The following is a 21,879-nucleotide window of genomic DNA, read 5'->3' on the forward strand; positions in this document are numbered from 1 at the left end:
TGATTGACTAGTAAGAAGCAATGGTAACAAGGGAACGCACACAAACAGACCGTCCCAGGGGAATGAGAATGCGCACCCCATACTCCCCGGCTGGGGAAACCTGCTGGCGAACCTCCGGCACTTGGTGGTCGTTGCTGTCGCAAACAGATCGATCTGGGGATTGCCCCATCGTCAGAACAGGAGATCCACTTGGCACTGCCGAAGCCCCCATTCATGGCAAGAGCGTAGCTCCCTGCTGAGAAAGTCGGCGACTGTGTTCTTCACTCCTGCCAGATGAAACGGGATGAGAAATATCCCCTGGTCAACGGCCCAGTGCCATAAGTCCTGTGCCTCTTTGGAGAGTGCCGGGGACATTGTGCCCCCTTGCTTCCTGATGTAGAACATTGTGGTGGTGTTGTCCGTGAAGACCTGTACCACCTTGCCCTTGAGGGACGGAAGGAAGGACTGGAGGGCCCAAAACACTGCATGCAGCTCCAACACGATGTGCATTGTCTTCTCCAGTAGCCACAGGCCGCTAGCATGAAGACTTCTGGTGTGCGCTCCCCATCCTTCCAGGGAGGCGTCTGTCATGAAGTGGGGTCTGGAAATCCACACCTGCAGACAGATGTGCACGCACTCCCAACCACCGTATCGCTCGACGGAAACTCTCGTCGAGAGTGATCTTGTCCTCGAAGCTTCCCGACACTTGAATCCAACGGGTGTCGAGCGGTGAATGCATCCGTAGCCGGCACAGACGAATGAGGTATATGCATGACGACATCATGCCGAGCAGGGACTTTATGGACCTCACCCTTGCGATCTTCAGTGCCAGCAGCTGCTGTACCTTGCCTACAGTGGCCGCTATCCTCTCCTCCGACGGAGCCGCCAGGCACGACTGTTGAGCTGGGCTCCCAGAAACAGCGTCCTGGAGTCAGGCAGGACTTTGCATAGTTTATCGAGAAACCCAGATCTGTCAGGAGTTGGACTGTCTTTGCTGTGCGTTTGACAGCCCTGTCCCTTGATCCCGCCCGTAGGAGCCAGTCGTCCAGGTAAGGGTACACGTGGAACCCACAGACGCAGCTGTGCTGCCACCGGCACCAGGCACTTGGTGAAGACCCTTGGCGCCGACTTCAATCCGAAGGGAAGGGCCTTGAACTGGTAATGCTGCCCTTCTAACATGAAGCACAGGAACTTGCAATGGCCTCCGTGAATGGGGATGTGGAAATGGGCATCCTCCAAGTCCAACAACGACAGGAAATTCCCTTCTTCCAGCTGTCCCAGTACGTGCTGAAGTGCCACCATCTGGAACTTCTGAGACCTTATGGACTTGTTCAGACGTCGAAGGTCCAGGATATGCCTCCAACCACCAGTCTTCTTTTTGACGAGGAACTAACGAGAGACTCTGGAGCCTCTTTGGGGCGGGCTCTATCGGACCTTTCCTTACCATGGCCCGCACCTCCAGCAGAAGCTGAGGGATGTTTGTTTCCTGCCTGGCCACAGGCGGGATACTTGGACACTTCCGATGGAACATTAGAGTGTGTCTGTGTGCGAGAGCATCCAGCACCCAACCGTCGGTGGAGATGGTCTTCCACAGCCAGCCGGCCTCCCATCGGGGAGCGCGGGTGGGGGCCAGACACCACAGCAGATTCAATCCTGCTTGGCCGCGGGGGCGCTACCTTGGCGACGGCTGTGGCTTCCTCCAGACTTGTTGCAGCCCCTGTAGGCCTCCTGGGCCCCAAGAACGGGACGGCTGACGGTATGAAGAACCTCCACTGAAGCCCTTGGAAGATCCCTGGGATTTTCTGCCAGAAGTCCGAAAGAAACAGGTGTCGTGTTGTAGCGTGCCCAAGGAACGAGCCTTCTCCGTGTCTGCCTTGATAGCCTGAAGACACTCGTCCACGGCCTTACCAAATAACTTGTCCCCGTCGAAAGTCATGTCCAATACCCTCGACTGTACATCCTGACGAAAGTTGGTGGCCCTCAACCAACAGCAGCAAAGGAGGGGTCTAGGTGTTTGAGGCGGTGTGGGGAAGCAATGATTAGGAGCTCTGATAGCCACTAGGAAGGATGTCTTATTGGTAAGGTCTTTGAGACTTGCCTTATGCATAGGTTGGAAGGGAGACACAATGAGTCTAGTCAATACCACATTTAGGTCTCATCCGGGAGCTGGATTTGAAATGGGGGGGATGAATCCTCTTAACCCCTGTGACCACAAAAGTGATGGGTGGAAGGTTTATAATGAATCTGAGAGTGAATAAGGGGGGATAGGGGGCGCAACAAGTTAAATTGTAGTCATTACTAGTAGTGCAAGATGCACCAATTTAATCCTTAACTATGGGTTCATACATTGAATTATTTCAGGTGAGTATGGGTCAGACAGTCTAAGGGCCACCCAAGACTAATGGAGAACAAATATGAAGCAAAACCTGTCAATCGCTAACAGGAGACCCACTAGCGCACACTTATAGGGATATAAATCCTGTAGTAACTCTTACAAAGGTGTTCTGGGACAAGAAATCCTCATGACTAGTATTACACAAATTCAATATGTTTGTTGACTAATCATTTAATTTCCAGCAATAAATTTCAACTGTATGTGTGAAGGTATCTATTGCCAAAAAACAGACTCCACTGGTTTCAGTTTTCATTTTTTAGTATACATAACACAATAGTAAATAAAGAACGTCAATTCTAATACACCATTGACATCACAGTTTTACAATTCAAAACTTAGTACATAGCCCACTTAAAATGCAGTGGTAAGGTACATGGTTGTGTTGTCACACAAGGGTGTAATCACATTTCTGTGAACATTCAAAGTCTATAGTCTGACTAATAGGCTCCTTTATGTATGTGCAGACACGTTCCAGATATAATCCGTCTTCAGGGCCAGGTGCCTATTCTTGATGAAATTCGATTCCGTTTTCAATGTTGTCACTCATATGAAATCTGAAAATAAATATTAAAGGGTCTTTTAATACTCCATTGCTAATATATGTCTTAATGTACTGCTGGACGTGTATTGCAAAACATTACTGACCTTGGAGTCTTAGCCATTGCATATGTTTAAATCCAAGAGGTCCTAGTCCCAAATCTCTGGTCTGAATTAAGATGGAGGGTTGGTTTCCCGTATCGGGTTAAGTGAGACTGCAAAGCACGCAACTGCAGGGTGAAGAAAGGAGCGAACGTGGTCGTTCCGCCTAATGCATGCAAGTAAAATATGATGTATTAGATAGTGTAATAATAATCTGGACAAATTCGCTAAGGTATGCCTGTATCCACAGCACCCCATGAAAGTGAGTTTGCATGATGTTAACGAGCTTGTGCTCCATAATAAAAGTTGAATGCTAATTTAACGTGTGCACCACATTCCACTGGGGGGCCAGTTATAAAAAGTATTGGGTACATACAGCATCCCTACTCGAGGGATCTAATCATGAGAAAGTAGCAGCCCTCACCTGTCTGTTGCCACCACCGCTCGCCTGCAGCAATGAAGCCGTCCCGCGAACGCTGTGCAATTTGTGTACTTCACGTTTGCCGGGTGACGCCCACGCATGCGCGGTGTGCCACTAGGCAGCCATCTTGGTGTGGGATTACGTTGCAAAAAGCAACGTCTCACTAAGGTATGGCTTTGCGGATTGAAGAGTGTGCAACCACCCGAGTATCTGGTGGGTCATAATTGTGTGTGTAGAAGTAAATATGGGTACATTGCTAATTACAGGGGGTGGGGTTCGCTCCCGAACAAAGTCGGTCGGGCACCCCTAACCCTGTCTGATCTCAAGATGCAAAGTGTGTTACCCGTTGCCCGCATATCATCGGGCACCAGAGAAGCCTTAGTGCATGTCCTATATGTATAGCCTGATGTCATCCTAACATATCAGATATTTATTAAAAGGGTGCATAACTGATGACAGGGGGTGGGGCTCGCTCCCAAACAAAGTCGGTCGGGGCTCCTAACCCAGTCCGATTTCAAGATGCAAAATGTGTTACCTGTTTCCCGCGGTTCATCGGGCACCAGAGACACCTTGGTGCATACCCTATATGAGAATGCATTACTTACCGTAAAAGCATTTCTGATGGTTGTATCTGCTTAGATTCACATGCTGTGCATAGGTCCGACATCCAGTGGTCACTGTGGAGTATTGCATTTTGTTTTTCGTAGTCGAAAAAGGGACGTCGACAAGGCTTGTCTGAAACACTATCCCTATTAGTGACGTGCGTTGTACCCACAATCCCTCACGCGTCGAGGTCCCTCTGTATTTTTCTGCCCTGAGGGAGCCTTCTAGACGTGAGTGAGTACAGAAAAGAGAGATATAAAGGAAGTCTATGTTCCTTCCATCCGAGCGGGGAGGAAGGGTGGGCGCATGTGAATCTAAGCAGATACAACCATCAGAAATGCTTTTACGGTAAGTAATGCATTCTCTTCTGGTGTTTGTTAATCTGCTTAGAATCACATGCTGTGCATAGACTAGCGAGCAGTACCCGGAGTTGGCGGTGGGTTATGAGAAGGAACAGTAGAGAAAAGGTGTTGTAATACTGCCTGTCCCACCTGGGAGTCAGATCTAGAGTGTGCATCTAGACAGTAGTGTTTTGTAAAGGTGTGCACAGAACTCCAGGTAGCCGCTTTGCAGATGGACTCAAGGGGAACATTTGCAATGAATGCTATGGATGCCCCCGTGCCTCGAGTAGAGTGTGCTCTTGGCCTAAAGGGCAGTTCTCTCTTAGCAAGAGTATAGCAGAGAGTGATGCATTGAACAATCCATCTAGAAATAGTGGATTTTGAAACCGCATCTCCTTCTCTTCCTGCTGCCACCGAGACGAAGAACTGATTAGTCTTCCTCAGTGGTCTGGTTCTTTCCATGTAGAACATGACCGCCCTGCGTACATCAAGTGTGTGCAGAGTCCTTTCTCCCAAATTGGAAGGATTTTGAAAGAACGTTGGTAGTTCTATAGACTGGTTTACGTGGAATTTAGAAATAAATTTCGGAGCAAACCTAGGGTGAGTGCGTAGAACCACTTTATCTTTGTGAACTGTAACAAAGGGGTCTAGAATAGAAAGAGCCCGAAGTTCACTTACTCTCCTGATGGAGGTGATAGCTATTAAAAAAGCAGTCTTAAGAGTAAGATGTTTAAGGGATGCTTTGTGCATGGGTTCGAATGGAGAGCCCATGAGTCTGGTAAGTACCACATTAAGGTCCCATCCGGGAGCAGGGTCAGCTATCGGGGGGTGTATTCTTTTTACTCCCTCCATGAATGCCTTTATAACTGGGATCCTCCACCACGACACTTTGAGTTGGGAGGTGGTGTATGCAGAAAGTGCCGCTAGGTGGACTTTAATGGAGTTAAACACTAGGCCTGAATCCAAGAGATGGGTCAGGTATAGTACCACATGTGTGGGAGAGCAGTCAATAGGGTTGATGCTTTTACTCCTGCACCAGATGACAAATCTCTTCCACTTGCTAGAATAGCAGTGGCGAGTGTTCGGTTTTCTGGCTTCCCTGAGGATGTCCATGCATCTTTGCGGGAGTTGTAGATGTCCGAACTCTATGACCTCAGGAGCCAGGCTGCTAAGTTCATGTTCTGGGGGCATGGGTGCAGAGTCCTGCCCTTGTTCTGAGATAGCATGTTGTACGGGCAGGGGAGTTTTACTGGGGGAGATAGAGACATCTCCATCAAGTGAGCGAACCATGGCTGTCGGGCCCACATTGGGGCCACCAGTATCATGGTCACTTGTTCCTGGTGCATCTTGTGCACCACCTTGTTGAGAAGGGGAGTCGGGGGAAAAGCGTAAACAAATTTCCCTGACCATTGCATCGATAGACCGTTCCCCTTGGATTGGTTCTGGGGGTACCTGGAGGCGTAACTTAGGCATTGAGAGTTCTCCAGGGTTGCGAACAGGTCTATTTCTGGGAATCCCCATTGTGTGAAGACGTCGAAGACGATGTCTTCGTGCAGACGCCATTCGTACTCTTCGGGCAGGGGGAAATCTCTGCTGAGTCTGTCTGCCAGCAGATTGAGTTCCCCGGGTACATGTAGTGATAGTAGGAACATGTCCTGTTTGAGAGCCCACTTCCATATATTCTGGGCTAGTTTGGACAAGCCTGGAGAGTGGGTGCCCCCCTGCTTGTTGATGTAGTACATGGCTGTAGTGCTGTCCGTAAGGACCATTACTGTCTTGCCTTGTAGGTGTTCTTGGAAGGCTTTTAGCGCCTTGAATACCGCTAGTAGCTCCAGTAGATTGATGTGTTTGGATGCTACGTTCGGAGTCCACACTCCGTGAGCAGTCTGATGGGATAGGTGAGCACCCCATCCTGTGAGGGATGCGTCTGTGGTTAGAGTGGCTTCCGCCGCGGGTGTGGCAAAGGGTTTTCCTTTTTCCATGTTCCCCTTTGTCCACCACTGTAGCGAGAGAACCAAGGCCTGCGAGACCACCACTAGATCGTCCCATTGTCCGCTGGCCTGACACCACTGGCTGTTGAGCCACTCTTGCATAGGGCGCATGCGCAGGCGCGCGTGTAGGTACCAAATAAATACACGACGCCATCATTCCTAGCAAGCGCATTGCTTTGCGTACCGTCACCTCTCGGCCGGTCACATATTGGGGGATCTGAAACAGCATGTTTTGGACCCTCTCTTTGGAGGGGAAGACGAGGCCGTCCCTTGTTAGAATTAGAGCCCCTAGAAATTGTTTGATTTGACTGGGGTCTAGACTGGACTTCTTTTCGTTGATGGAGAAGCCCAGTTGGAACAAAAGGTCTACCGTCTTTTGGGTATTGGAGAAACATGTTTCGTAGGAGTCCCCTGTTATGAGCCAGTCGTCGAGGTAAGGGTAAACTGGGATGGACAACCTGCGCAGGTGGGCCGCAGCCACTGCCAGTCCCTTTGTGAATACCCTTGGTGCTGAAGCTATACCGAAGGGTAGCACCTTGAACTGGTAGTGTTTGCCCTCTATCATGAACCTTAGGTATTTTCTGTGCGCTGGCAACATTGAAATATGAAAGTATGCATCTTTCATGTCCAATGTTGTCATGTAATCTCCCTGTGAAAGCAGCGGGATCACCTCCTGTAAGGTCACCATACGAAACATTTGGGGTTTGATAAACTTGTTCGCTGGGCGCAGATCTAATACAGGGCGCATGGTTAGATCCTTTTTGGGTACAAGGAAGTACACTGAATAAATACCTTCCGTTACCTGAGATAGAGGCACGACCTCTATGGCTCCTTTTTCCAGCAGTTGTTGTACTTCTTGAAGAAGGATGGCAAGATGTTCCGGCGTCAACCGCCGTCCCCTCGGGGGTCTGTAGGATGGGGAACTGTTGAATTCGATACAGTATCCGTGGGCTACGGTGGAAAGTACCCAACGGTCTGACGTTATCTCCTCCCATGCAGGAAGAAAGGATGTTATCCGGCCCCCGACCGGTGTTGCATGGGAGGGGACGCGAATCTTCGCGTCACTTGGAGTTGTTGGGGGCTTGGGAGCCTCTGGGGGTGGATCCCCGACCTCTCCCTTTGCCCCGGCGTTGGCCTCTTTGGCTGTACTGCCCACTATTGGCTTGGTAATTGGTGGCAGGGTATTGCTGATGGTGACCTTGTTGTTGTTGCCGTTGGCCACGAAAAAAGCGCTTGTTGCCATAGCCGCGTCTGGTAGTGGGCTTAGAGATCTGGTCAAGAGTCTTGATAGTGTCGAACTCTTTTTTGGCCATCTCTAGGGCTTCATCTACCGCTTTTCCGAAGAGGTTGGCGTCCTCGACAGGTTTATTTATTAAAGACGCCTGTGTCTCCGGTTTAAAGCCTGAGTTGCGCAGCCATACATGGCGCTTTAGGAGTATTCCTTGTACCAGGGAACGTCCTGCTGTTTCTGCCGCGTCCAGAGAGTTTTTTACAATGCTCTGGTTCACTTGTGTTCCTTCGCCAATAGTCGACAGTAGGCGTGTACGTAAAGGCTCCGGTGCTTCCTCTGCGTCTTTGCGCAGTTTGGCCCACTGCGCGTCTGCGTAGCTCGCAAGCAAGGAATTGTTGTTGGCAATTCTTGCTGAGAAGGCAGCCGAGGAAGTAACTCTTTTTGCAAGGGCATATAGCCTCTTGCCCTCCTTGTCAGGGGGTGCCTCACTGGTGGAAAGTGGTACCCCTGCCCTCTTTCTAGTATTAGATACAACTAGGGAGTCCGGTATGGAATGTCCCCTAATGTAGAGCGGGTCTGAGGGTGAAGGAGCGAAAAGTTTCTCAATCCGTGGATTGACCCCTCTGATCAATGCGGGAGTGGACAGCGACGGGGTGATCCTCCTTCTAACTGAGGCGAGGAGTGGAATGGTCTGGCTGACCGGGGGTTTTTCTTTAATGACTCTTTCTACAAAGTCTAATTCTGGAGAGAGTTCTCCCGTGTCCAGTTCGAAATGCGCTGCTGCTCTGCGCAACAGTGCATTGAAAGTAGGCTGATCGTCAATTGGAGACGCGTTCCTAACTGGAGAATTATCTGGAGGAGTTAGATTTAGGGCATCAGTGTCGGAACACACTGATGGTGATTGCCAGGGGTGCGAAGGTTCTCCTGGGCTAATCCCGAAGCCTTCTTCCATAATGTCTGTTCTGTCTTCTAGACATTCCTCCTGGTTCTCTCCTTCGTTGTCCATGAAATCATCTTCTTCCTCGAAGTATTGTTCCTCCCCAGTGAGGTCATATACATCTTGGAAGTCTGAGGCTGTGTCCAGCAGGGGATCGACCAGCCTCGGTTTTTTGGCTCTGGGGTCGTCTTGCGGCCCTTCTCTAGTTCTTCTGAGAGTTAGAGGGGCTTGGGTACTCATAAACTTTTCCATCCTCTCCATACAGAGGTGGAGTCTCTCCATAGTTTCATGGGGTACCCCAGAGCGGTCTAGCGGGGGAAAACTCGAGTTGTCTACCTCGAAATGGCTCGACCTCTCCCAAAGCGTCGAGGAAAGTGTCCCGTCGCCCTCCTCAAAACCCTCAGGTGTGTCGGGAGACTCCCTGTTTGAAGGGGGTAGTCCCTGCTTTCCTTCGGGTGTTTTCGGCGTATCCTTTGATCTATGCGTAACGCTCGACGAAATCTTCGGCGTACGCTTTTGGGCGTCGGCTACAACGATCCTGGCTAAGCTATCGGCGACATTCTTGTCGGCGGAAGCTTGAGTTTTCGACGCTATGGGTATCGAGCGCTGTACGGCGGTCTGCGCCTTCTGTTGATGCGCACCGGCCGATGGTTTGGTGGTGGCGCCCTTGTTTGCCGAAAGCCCAGTCGCAGGTCGCGGCTGCGGTTGCGAGAGGGGCTTCGAACCCGAACGGTCCGAGGAGGCCGCCGGTGGAACCTGCGTCTCCTTGGGCGCCGAAGCTCTCTTCGACTTAGACGAAGAAGAGCCATGGGTTGTGTGCTTATCTTTATGTGAATCTTTGTGTGCGTCAGTGTCGCCGGGGTGTTCATCCCCATAAGCAGGGCGTGAGCCGAGCCCATCGGGGCCGGGGACAGACGACGAAGCGCGTAAGCGCTCCTTAGTGGGGGTTTCGACTTCCGTGGCGGAGGTCGTGTCATCGCGTTCCTCGTCACTGTCGGTGGTAGCAGCGGCGGGTGAACCTTCGGCCTTCGACATCGCGTAGGCCGCCCACCTTTTAACCCTACGGTCTTTTAGAGTTTTAGGCTTCAGAAGCCGACAAGCCGCGCACCCTTCCTCTTTGTGATCGAGGGGCAAGCAGCGGTTACACCGTGAGTGCTTGTCCTTCCAAGTGAATTTGCCTTTACAAAGTGGGCAAAACCTAAATGGTGTCCTCTCCATAGCAGAGGCTATAAATCGCGATAAACACCCCCAGGGAAAGGAAGGGGAAAGGGAAAGGCATTCTCAGAAAGACCCAGAGATGTCCCACGACCCCACTCTCCCTACTGTATGTGGCCAGCGAGGCCAGGCCACGTGTTCGGCAGCGCCGAAGATTTCCTCCGCTCGACCCTCCGTCGACGATTTTGCTCGGCGGAGAACAGCTACACTGCGTCGAGGGAGTGCTGTATTAATCTTCGTAGAAGAAACGACCAAAGGTCGAGGGTTGCAATGTCTCTCGAGGAGCTCCGCGTGAAGGCGACCAGAAGCTGGGCGGAAAAAAACAATCTGAGGGACCTCGACGCGTGAGGGATTGTGGGTACAACGCACGTCACTATAGGGATAGTGTTTCAGACACGCCTAGTCGACGTCCCCTTTTCGACTACGAAAAACAAAATGCAATACTCCGCAGTGACCACTGGATGTCGGACCTATGCACAGCATGTGATTCTAAGCAGATTAACAAACATCAGAAATATATATATATTATATTATTATTATTATTATATAGCCTGATGTCCTCCTGACATATCAGACTGATTGTTGCAAGACTTTACAGATTCAATAATACAGTACAGTAATTGTTAAAGCGAAACCACGTCCTGCAAGGACTCATGAACATATTGGAATTCAATAACACATTAGAATTCAAACAAAACACATTGTAACAAGACATTGAAACACAAAGAAACATATTGGGATTCAAAGAACCTTTTACCATTTTTGCGAGACGTGTTAAGGGATAGAGACTTAACCCTGTCACCAAAATGCTAATCCACAGCACAAGTATATCCTAAAGACCACAGACAGTGGTGTAAGGACCATATTGGTAAGAGAGCATCAACTACAAGGATATTGATACTTTGTTCATAAAGTGCTTCTGCATATTTGTATAACAGGTTCATATTCAAAGTTGTTTGAAAAAACAGAGGTGACTCAAACAAAACACATGAGGTCGGATTCACAATTCATCCCTCTTGGGTATATACAATCAAGTAGGTCGATCCACAGTACTTCTCTTTGTAGAAGCTTCCTGTTAAAATCTCCACCCCTACTCCCCAATGTGACCTGTTCTAAAATAACACATTTGAGTTGTGCAATTGTGTGACGTGCCTCAAGAAAATGCATTGCCACAGGTGGTTACTATTTTTGGTCCTTATGTTGGATTTGTGCTCTGTCCATCGAGTCTTTGCCTTCCTCGTGGTCATGCCAACATAACAAGCATAGGGACATTTCAGTGCATAGATCATGTATTACTTGGAATATGAACATGTCCTCAGTACACCGAGATGGGCACAACACCTCCTACTCTATGTCCGTTACATCGACGACATTTTCGGGATCTGGTCTGGCCCAAGCGATGAGCTCACTGATTTTTTTCACATGATGAACAACATGCATCCTCGCATTAAATTTACAACTTGTTCAAGCAAAACAAACACACTTTCTTGACGTTGAGATCTACAGCAAGAACAATTCTTTGGAAACCAAAGTTTATACCACGACTACGTTTCGCGACAGCCTTCTGATGACCACAAGCTTCCATCCTAAACGGAACATCCAAAGTGTACCGTTAAGTCAATTTCTTCGTTATAGAAGAAACATCTCGGAGAATGAAGAATATAGGAAACAATCAAACACCCTTAAGTTGAAATTTAAGAAACAGGGATACAGCCCCGCTCTTATTTCAGGTATTGCATCTAAAGTTGATACCATCGAAAGAGATACTCTCCTCACTCCCCAAACCACCTAAACAAGGAGAAGCACTTGTGTATGTTACAACACACTCTACACAGAGCCACAAGATCAAAGGGATCATTAGAAAAAACTGGCCCATGCTAGATGGACCCAACACTAAAGACTCTATTCAGGGAGCCACTAACATTTGCCTATTGTAAAAACAAGTCTCTACTGAACAGCTTAATTAAAGCAGAAGTGCATACAGTTGGTCCTTTTAAAGGAACACAACCATGTTTCAACTGTCAGTATTCTGGCAATATAATCACGGGCAACACAATCATGCATCCACATTCTGGGAAACCTATCACACTAAGGCATTCATCTACATGCGACTCTAAAAACGTGATCTATGCACTGAAACGTCCCTGTGGTTATTATGTTGGCATGACCACGAGGAAGGCAAAGACTCGATGGACAGAGCACACATTCAACATAAGGACCAGAAATCACCTGTGGCAATGCATTTTCTTGAGGCCGGTCACACAATTGCACAACTCAAATGTGTTATTTTAGAACAGGTCACATTGGGGAGTAGGGGTGGAGATTTTAACAGGAAGCATCTACAAAGAGAAGTACTGTGGATCGACCTACTTGATTGTATATACCCAAGAGGGATGAATTGTGAATGCGACCTCATGTGTTTTGTTTGAGTCACCTCTTTTTTCAAACAACTTTGAATACGAACCTGTTATAAAAATATGCACTAGCACTTTATGAAGAAGTATCAATATCGTTGTAGTTGATGCTCTCTTACCAATATGGTCCTTACACCACTGTCTGTGGTCTTTAGGATATACTTGTGCTGTGGTTTAGCATTTTGGTGACAGGGTTAAGTCTCTATCCCTTAACACGTCTCGCAAAAATGGTAAAAGGTTCTTTGAATCCCAATCTGTTTTTGTGTTTCAATACGTCTTGTTACAATGTGTTTTGTTTGTATTCTAATATGTTTTATTGAATCCCAATAGGTTCATGAGCCCTTGCAGAACGTGGTTTTGCTTTAACAATTACTGCACTGTATTATTGAATCTGTAAATTCTTGCAACAATCAGTCTGATATATGTCAGGACGACATCAGGCTATATATATATATATAGGATATGCAACAAGGTGTGTCTGGTGCCCGATGAAACGCGGGCAACCGGTAACAAATTGTGCATCTTGAAATCAGACAGGGTTAGGGGCGCCTGACCGATTTTGTTCGGGACCGAGCCCCCACCCCCTGTAATTAGTAATGTACCCATAATTACTTCTACACCCATAATTATGACCCACCAGATATTGAATTTGTGTAATACTAGTCATGAGGATTTCTTGTCCCAGAACACCTTTGTAAGAGTTACTACGGGATTTATATCCCCTAAGACTGTGCCAGTGGGTCTCCTGTTAGCGATTAACAGGTTTTGCTTCATATTTGAATGAATCTGAACCACTGGCATTGCTCTGGGCAACCTTCCACACCACCGTTTTTTAGCCGGTCTGCGCCATTGCAAAATGGGTCCAGCCATATGCAAATCAGTCAGGTACTGCCACCAATGGAAGCAGCCCAGCCCAAACCGCTAGGCCAGGTCCCCTTTGCACGGAATCGCAAGCAACCCCAGACATGTTTCGGCCTGGTTGGGCCTCCTCAGTGAGGTGCAGCAAGGCTGAAACATGTTGGGGGATGCTTGTAGTCTCATGCAGAAGGGATGAGAGCTAGCAGTTTGGGCTTCACTGCCCCTTTTGGGGTGGGGCCAAGCCTGTTTTGCATATGGTCTTTTCCCTTCTGTAATGGCTTGGCAGGTGTGGAACAATGGTCTGGAGGATTGCCGAGAGCAATGTCAGAAGTTAAGATTCATTCTAAACCTTCCAGCCATCACCTCTGTTTTTCCTCTTAACCCATTCCATGAAAGCCTTGATAACTGGTATTTTCCACTACACCTCTTTCGTTGTGATGCAGTGTAGGCTGAGAGAGCAGCTAAATGAACCTTCAGGGAATTAAAAACCAGACCTGAGTCTATTAAGTGAGTCAGGTACAATACAATGCAAGTATGAGAGCAGTCAATGGGGTTGATCCTTTGGCATTGCACTAGATAAAGCATTTCCATTTACTGGAATAGCAATATCGGGTGTTGGGATTTCTCACTTCCCCGAGTATGTCCATGCATCTCCGAGGAAGTTGAAGGTGTCCGAACTCTATGACCACAGGAGCCAGGCCACCAAGTTCAGAGTTTGCGGGCATTGGTGAAGTGTTTCTCCCCTGTCCTCAGATAACATGTTGTCCAGGCAGGGTAGTTTCATAGGCGGAGAGAGGGACATTTCCATTAAATGAGAGCACCAGGGTTGGAGGGCCCACATGGGGGGCCACCAATATCATGGTGGCTGGTTCCTGGTGTATCTTATGCACTATCCTGTTGAACAAGGGAGTCAGGTTGAGCAAACAAACTTCCCTGACCATGCTATCCAGAGACCGTTCTCCTTGGAGCGGTTCTATAGGTGCCTGGGGGGCGTAATCTTGGCATTGAGCGCTCTCCAGAGTTGCGAACTAGTCGATCTCTGGGAAGCCCCATAGCGCGAAGACGTTGGAGACAATGTCTTTGTGTAGCCACCATTTCTACTCTACGGGCAATGGGAAGTCTCTGCTGAGCATGTCCATGAGAAGATTGAGTTCCCCTGGAACGTGTTGGGACAACAGGAACATCTTGTGTTTGATAGCGCATATCCAAATGTTTTAGGACAGATTGGATAGCCCTGGACAGTGTGTGCCCCTTGTTTATTCAGGAAGTACATGGCTGTGGTGCTGTCTGTCAAGATCAGGACTGTCTTGCCCTGTAACTGTCTGAAAGGCTTCCAGTGCTTTGATTACAGCTAATAGCTCCAACAGATTTATGTGGTTGGACACTACGTGTGGGGACCTCACGCAAAGCGTCGTCTGCTGAAGCAGGTGATCCCCCCCCCCCACCCTGTGAGTTGTGTTTGTCGAGAGTGGCTTCTACTGTGCGGGTGGTGAAGGATTTCCCCTTCAAGAGGTTTTCCCTCGACCACCACTGTAGAGAGAACGGGGGCTGGCAAGACAACTACCAGTTCTTCCCATTGTCTGCTGGCCTGACACCACTGATTGTTGAGCCACTCTTGCATGGGGCACATGCGCAGACGCATGTGAGGAACTAAGTAAATACAGGACGCCATAATTCCTAGCAGTCGCCTAGCCTTGCGTACCGTCACTTGCCGACTAGCTACATACTGAGGGATCTGAAACAGCATGTTTTGAACCCTCTCATTGGAGGGGAAACAAGGCTGTCATTCATCCGAATTAGAGCCCCTAGAAACTGTTTGACTTGACTGGGGTCTAAGCTGGATTTCTTCTCGTTGATGGAGAATCCCAGACTGAATAAGAGGTCTATTGTCTTCTGAGTGTTCAATAGGCATGTTTCGTAGGACTCCACTGTTATGAGCCAGTCATCGACGTAAGGGTACACCAGGACGGATAGCCTGTGCAGGTGTGCTGCTGCTACTGCCAGTACCTTCGTAAACACCCTTGACGCTGAGGCAATGCTGAAGGGGAGTACTTTGAACCGATAGCGCTTGTCCTTTATCATGAACGTTAGGTATTTCCTGTGCGCTGGCATCGTTGAAATAAGAAAGTATGCATCTTTCATGTCCAATGATGCCATGTAATCCCCTTGTTTCAACAGTGGGGTTACTTCCTGTAGAGTGACCATACAAAACTGTGGTTTGACAAACGTGTTCGCTGGGTGCAAGTCTAGCACAGAGTGCATGGTGAGATCCTTTTTGGGTACAAGAAAGTTCACTGAATTAATACCCTTTTTTACCTTTAGAATAGGGACGGCTTCTAAGGTCCTCTTGCAGTAGGATCCGCAGGTGGTCTGGAGTCAGGCGTCTTGCTTTTGGCGGTCTGAATTGAGGTGGTCAGCAAAATTCCATGCAGTACCCATGGGCAACCGTCTTGAGGACCCACTGGTCTGTTATCCCCTCCCATGCAGTGAGGACTGATGTTATACGTCTCCCGACCAGGGGTGTCGTGGGAGGGGACCTGGCTCTGCAGGTAATTTCTGACCAGAGGCTGGTGCGCCTCTGGGGTGTGGAACCTCAGCCTCTACCCTTTCCACGCCTCTGTCCTCTGGGTGGATAGGTGGTGGAGGTCTTAGACCCTTGTCCTGAACTCTAATCATTCCCTGAACCATACTGGTTTTGGGGAAGCTGGGATTGCCCAAGAAAGGACCGGCAGGAGCCACTCCATCTCTGAGGAGAGTGTTTCTGGGTAATCTGTTGAAGGGACTTGAGTGTCTCTTGGCTGTTTTTGGCTGTTTCCAGTGCGTCGTCCACTGCTTTGCCAAACAGGTTGGTCTCCTCAACGGGTGTACTTATCGGGGCTGCCTGGGTCTCTGACTTGAATTCTGAGTTCCTGAGCCATGCATGCCTTTTGAGCAAGGTACCTTGTGCCAAGGTCCTTCCCGCTGTCTCAGAAGCGTCCAGAATGTTCTGGAGCACATTCTGGTAGACTTGCTTGCTTCGGATACGATGGCGAGCAACTTGATCCGCATAGGTTCAGGTACCTCCTTAAGGTGTTCTTGCAGCAGGCTCCACTGGACGTCTGCATAGCTGGCAAATAGTGTGGTGTTATTGGCTAGTTTTGTGGAGAAGGCAGCAGCAGTTGATCCTTTTCCCCAGTGCATATAGTATCTTGGACTCTATCAGGTGGTGCCTCTCCTGTAGACGAAAAGGAATCGGGAGTGGCATAGTCCTTGATGTAGGCAGGGTCTGTCGGAGAAGGACGAGATAACTTCTCCACCCTAGGGTTCACCGCCCTGGTTTGAGCTGGTATCAACAAAGAAGGTGCTAATCTCCTCAGAGTTCAACAAAGGAGTGGCCTGACTGGCTTGAGGTTTTCCCTGGAGGATGTCCTCCACAAAATCAGAATCTGGCAAGGCCTCTTGTGTAGCGGTCTGAAAATGGTCAGCCTTCTTTTCAAGATGGCGTTAAACGCCATTTGATCATCCACACAGGAGGCCTGGCGCAGTGGAGTTGAGGGGGGGAATCCATGCACAGGGCATCGCTGTCTGTGGTGGGAGTAGGGCACGCCCAAGGTTAAGCATCAACCTGGTGGCTATCCTCCCAATTGTCCATAGGATCTGCCTGGTCAGGTACCTGGTCATCCACATCATCATCCCCAAAGGGAGTATAGTCAGCCTACACATAGGAGTCTATGAGGACGTAATCATCCGTGAGGTCATGGGTACATTCCTCATGCTGATCCTCCAAGGTCCTTTGAAACTTGGAAACAGGTGTAAAAGGAAGGTCTTCCCGAGGTCTCTTGTGAGCAAACTTTTCAAAATAAGACATTTCTCTAATCTGTCCATACACCCCTCAAATGTCTCCCTGGTCCATTGGGATGAACTAGAGGGGTCCAAGGGAGGAAAGGGTTCATCTTCCCCCCTGTGACGTCGATATTTGTCACCCAACGTGCCAGATAAAGGCACAGGAATGTCAACAGTCTTTTGCGGGGTACTGGGTGCTGTGGCGCATCCTTCGGCGCATATCTAGGCTGCTCCTTCTGTTTCGCCGCCTCTTTTGACCATTTCTTCAGTCTAACCGCCGAGGCAATCCTAGCGATGCTCTCGCCAATGTTCGGGAAATCTGGGTGATCTACCGGTTGAACCGGAGGCTGAGCAGCATATTCCGGCGCCACTGGGCCTTAAGCAGCGTCTGCGCATCCTCCTGGAGCGTCCCCACGGCCGCGTGTTTTTTAGAGTTAGCGCTCTTTACTTTGGATTGCCCAGTCGCAGGCTGCAGTTGCGGGGAAGGCTGCTGATCATACAGATCAGGGTATCCTGTCGAGGTTGGACAGGTCCGTTGGCGCTTTAGTACGCTTCGACAGTACCGCCAAAGCAGAACCATGGGTTGTGTGCTTAGTGTTTAGATCGTGTGCACCCCTGACGCTGGGCTTTTTCTCCATATCACGAATTGCGTTGTGCCTGACTGGGTCGGGCGCCGCAGACCGAGAACTGTCTGCCGTTAGGTCAATGGCGTCCGAAACAGAGGCCTGGTCATCGCTAGTCCCCCCCATCACTTTTGGCGGTTGCGACTGGGGGAGGAGCGAGGGGGGGGTGACATTTTGGACTGCGACATGCCGTAGGCCGCCCACCACTTCAGACCGTGCTCCTTAAGTGTCTTGGGGGAGCAGGAGTCTAGAAGCCGCTTCGTTGTGGTCGAGGGGAAGACCATTGTTGCACCGAAGGTGCTAGTCTTTCCACAGATATTTGGCAGTACACGTGGGGCAAAATCAAAATGGCGTCTTTTCCATAGCGAAAGACAGGTACAGCGCTGACAAAACCCAGGGAAAAGGGGGGGGTGAAGGAGGAAAGGCATATTTGCGAAAGAATAAGTCCACCCCAACCCCTTTCTCCCTACTGTATAGACCGGCCAGAAGGCACGGCCACGTGGACTGCAGCACCATCCGGATCAAAAGCGTCCAAAGTCTGCAGCAGTCTTCAGCGTTGCACAGGTTTTCAACTGTCAAAGTGGCTTAACGGGAATAACGACCAAAGTCGATATGACAATCGCGGTATCTCTATGTAAGAGCTCCACAATCTGAGGGACCTCGAAGCGGGAGGGATTTTGGGTACACTACACGTCAGGGATAGTGTTACAGACACGCCTATGCCGACGTCCCCTTTCGATCCTCGAAAGGGAAGATGCAATACTCTGCGGTTAACAATGGATGTCGGACCATATGCACAGCATGTGATTCTAAGCAGATTGACAAGCATCAGAAGTGGGGGTTATGTAGTGGTACAATAAGACAGGGCACTCAAATCAGTCAGCAAGTATAAAGACACTATCAGGCCTCAAAATACTAAGCAATGAAAAAGCACAAGTAATACTAATTCAACACTGTAAACATACATTCCCACAAGTGCAGCAAGTCTGGTTGACTGCAGGTGGCTACCGACGACTGAGGACATCTGAAGTTTGGTGTGGGTTTGTTCCCAAGCAGAAGTCAGTTAAACAACGAAGAGACTAAAAGCAGTTTCCCAGTGTGGAGGGACATGTAGACAAGTGTGGCTAGTACAGTTAACTGCAGGAGGCTCCATAGGACAGAGTGCAGCAAGCTTTGGGTTGGTGTTTCCACAGCTCAGGACCATCTGAATGAGAAGGCAGAGTCTTTCATTCTCCACAGTGCTGTGTGAATGAGTGGAAACCATAAGAAAACTCTGGGTCTGAACTTCAGTGCACAGCTGCGTTCATTGGCTTGATTCAAATATCTGTTCTGTTGTCTCCCCTATGCAACCTGAGGAATACGGCCAACAGAACACAAGACGCACAAAAGCACCATGAACGATCTGGATAACACTCCATGTACATCAATCCATATTATGTGGTCTTCTTATGCCTAATCCCATCTCTCAGTGTGTGTATCAGGTAAATTAGGAATTATTCTCCACTGATGGCACCTCACCCATTCCTAATAGAACCATTAATGGAAGTGGTTGTAATAAAATAACTGCTAATTTCACAAAAAAGTTAAAATTGAAACCCCATGTTTCAGTGGTTCCCTCGCAAAACAGCCTCAGTTATTTCCATGACCTTCGACTTCTCATTTTTTTGGCTGAGCATAAGTCTTTAACTGGAAAGTGATCTGCAATCGCGATCTGAAGGGCATTTTGACAATTTCTTGAGGACGCTTTGAAACACAATTTCTTGATGAATGAGCACCTTCTAATTAAAAATAAAGGTTTACATCAAGACAAATCCTACAATCCCCTCAAAGCATGTATCAGGTTGGTGGCACACAGACTACGATCATAAATGAATAGTTACTCACTGTAGTGACTAACGTACTCGTAGTCCATAGTCCCCTTTCCTCCATACTGCATGGGTGTCCCTTGCTAGGGACGGGAGACGCAACCTTTTTCACCACAAAAAAACCTTCCCCTTTAACCCTTTAAGTGCCATGGGTATTTCTCCCCAGTGCCAGGGCCTTTTTTGGTGATTTTGGTATGTGGCCATTCAATGGCTTGTAACTTTGTTGTTACATGAGATATCTCGGCCATATTTGGCTCCTTTTTCCCCACATGTAGGCAGCCGTAACGCCACCCAGGAATCCCAGGTTGCTGTAGGGGGTTGGGGGGGGGGGGGGGGGGGGGGGGGATAAGCAAAAAGGGCGACATATTTTGGGTTTTTTCGAAAAATGCCAATAAAATGATGTACAAAGAAGCCTGTGGTTTTTTCCTTGTAAGAGCTAGGAACAAATGGTTTGCTGTGCTGAGTTCCCCAATTTCCTGGCTTTCAGGAACAGGTTGAGTGGAAATGGAAAAAAATGATTTTGATGTGGTTATCAACCATTTTGTGAGAGGTATGCGATTTTGGCAATTTTTGCCAATTGGACATGCATGGACGAAATGGAAGAAAAGGGCAGGAAAGCCTAATTGGAGGACAGAAAGGCATATATTTCTGAAAAGTAGACAAACTTCCAAGTTTAGGAAGGGGTGATTTGCATAGGTCTGGCAACAACTAGGTAGGGGAAACTGCCATCGAATGGGGGAAAAGCGGGAAAATGACTGAAAAAAAAGGTATGCGTTGGACATGGTTGGCTTGGTACGGCAATGGCTTCTATGAATTTTGAGAAAAGCAATGCTCCGCTACATTCCCCCGACTCTTGCAGTTAGGAGAGCATACATTTTTTGTAGTGTTTTACAAAACAAGCAATACCACAAGCCAAACACTGAGCCATGGTACACAGGAGTTTTACGCTCACGGCCTGACCAGACGCACTTAGCATGTGTAAATCGGGAAAACCAATGTGGTGAGGAACGGCAAGCATACATTTTTTGAAAGAGCACAGGCAGACCTTTTCAAGGGTAGGTGACTTGTGCAGGTTACAAAAGTGTAAGGTGGCTAAAGCAGCGACTAAATGTAGGTCACATTTGGGAAAGAAAGGGTTGTGAGACAAAGGGCACCAGCAAATGGGTCAAAACGTTACGAAACCCACACAAACACAACACATGGCCTACCGTCCTGCGTTCCTACAGGTGTCCCGATGAAAACGGTACCTCACATGTGTGGGTGCACCTACCTGGCCGCCAAGGGGAAAGCCTAAAACACAAGTAACCCCAAGTCTGTTTTCAGAACGAAATCTCAGACATTCTGCCGACCGGCGCAACATACAGATATGGGCCTCGGGTGTCCATTTCCGAAAAGAGGACACCCGTGGGAATCCGCAGAGGTATGATTTGCGCACATAGCCCCAGAATTTATTACCCAGACAGCCCCGCAAAGTCCGAAATGTGGGGAAAAACGCTTTTTCCGCACATTTCGCTCGACGCACCCATCGAAACTCGCCCCCAACAACAAATGGCTAACCGTACCAAGTTCCCACAGGTGTCCCGATGAAAACGGTACCTCACATGTGTGGGTGCACCTACCGGGGGCGCAAAAGGAAAAGGGTAACCCACTGCCCATTGTGTTCATGTGAGCAACCTACAGATTTGGGCCTAGGGCGTCGAAGCCAGCAAGGAAAACAGGAAACCCCATGCATTTTCCAAAAGAGGACACCCCTGGGAATCCACAGAGGTCCGCCTTGCGCAAATTGCCCCAGTTTTTATTAGCCACAATCCCCGACAAAGTGGGATATTTGGTGGGGAAAAAACACAATGTTCACTTTGTCTGGGGTTCTGGGTAATAAATTCTGGGCCGCTTCGCGCAGGTCAGACCTCTGCGCATTCCCACGGGTGTCCTCTTTTGGGAAATGCATGGGGTTCCCCGTTTTCCTTGCTGGCTTCGACACCCTAGGCCCAAATCTGTAGGTTGCCCACAAACAAATTGTGCTGTGCCGAAAGGCTTGGGATTACCAGTGGGTTACCCTTTTCCTTTTGCGCCCCCGGTAGGTGCACCCACACATGTGAGGTATCTTTCGTCGGGACACCTGTGGGAACGCGAGAAGGTATGACATCTGTTGGTGGCGACGTGTTTTGGTGAGTGGACACAGGGAAATGTCGCTGAAATTGGCTGGAAATACAGACAATTCTCAGACATTTCCCTCTGGCCACTCACCGAAACACCGCCAACAGCACATGGCCTACCGTCCCGCGTTCCCACAGGTGTCCCGATGAAAACGGTACCTCACATGTGTGGGTGCACCTACCGGGGCGCAAAAGGAAAAGGGTAACCCACTGGTCACCCCAAGCCGTTCGCCACTGCCCATTTTGTTCATGTGGGCAACCTACAGATTTGGGCCTAGGGTGTCGAACCCAGCAAGGAAAACAGGGAACCCCATGCATTTTCCAAAAGAGGACACCCCTGGGGACCCACACATGGCGGGGGCGGCCCATCTCATGTAGCCTTCCCAGGG

General features: G+C 49.0%; 1 protein-coding gene across 1 annotated transcript in view; it reads right to left on the reverse strand.

The window, feature by feature from the left end:
* Window positions 1-21,879, reverse strand: part of CAND1 (cullin associated and neddylation dissociated 1) — a 769,151-nt gene that overhangs the window by 340,478 nt on the left and 406,794 nt on the right. The window lies entirely within an intron of this gene.

Source organism: Ambystoma mexicanum, chromosome 12 (assembly GCF_040938575.1).
Source record: "Ambystoma mexicanum isolate Mex_15411 chromosome 12, UKY_AmexF1_1, whole genome shotgun sequence".
In the NCBI taxonomy this organism is placed as follows: Eukaryota; Metazoa; Chordata; class Amphibia; order Caudata; family Ambystomatidae; genus Ambystoma; species Ambystoma mexicanum.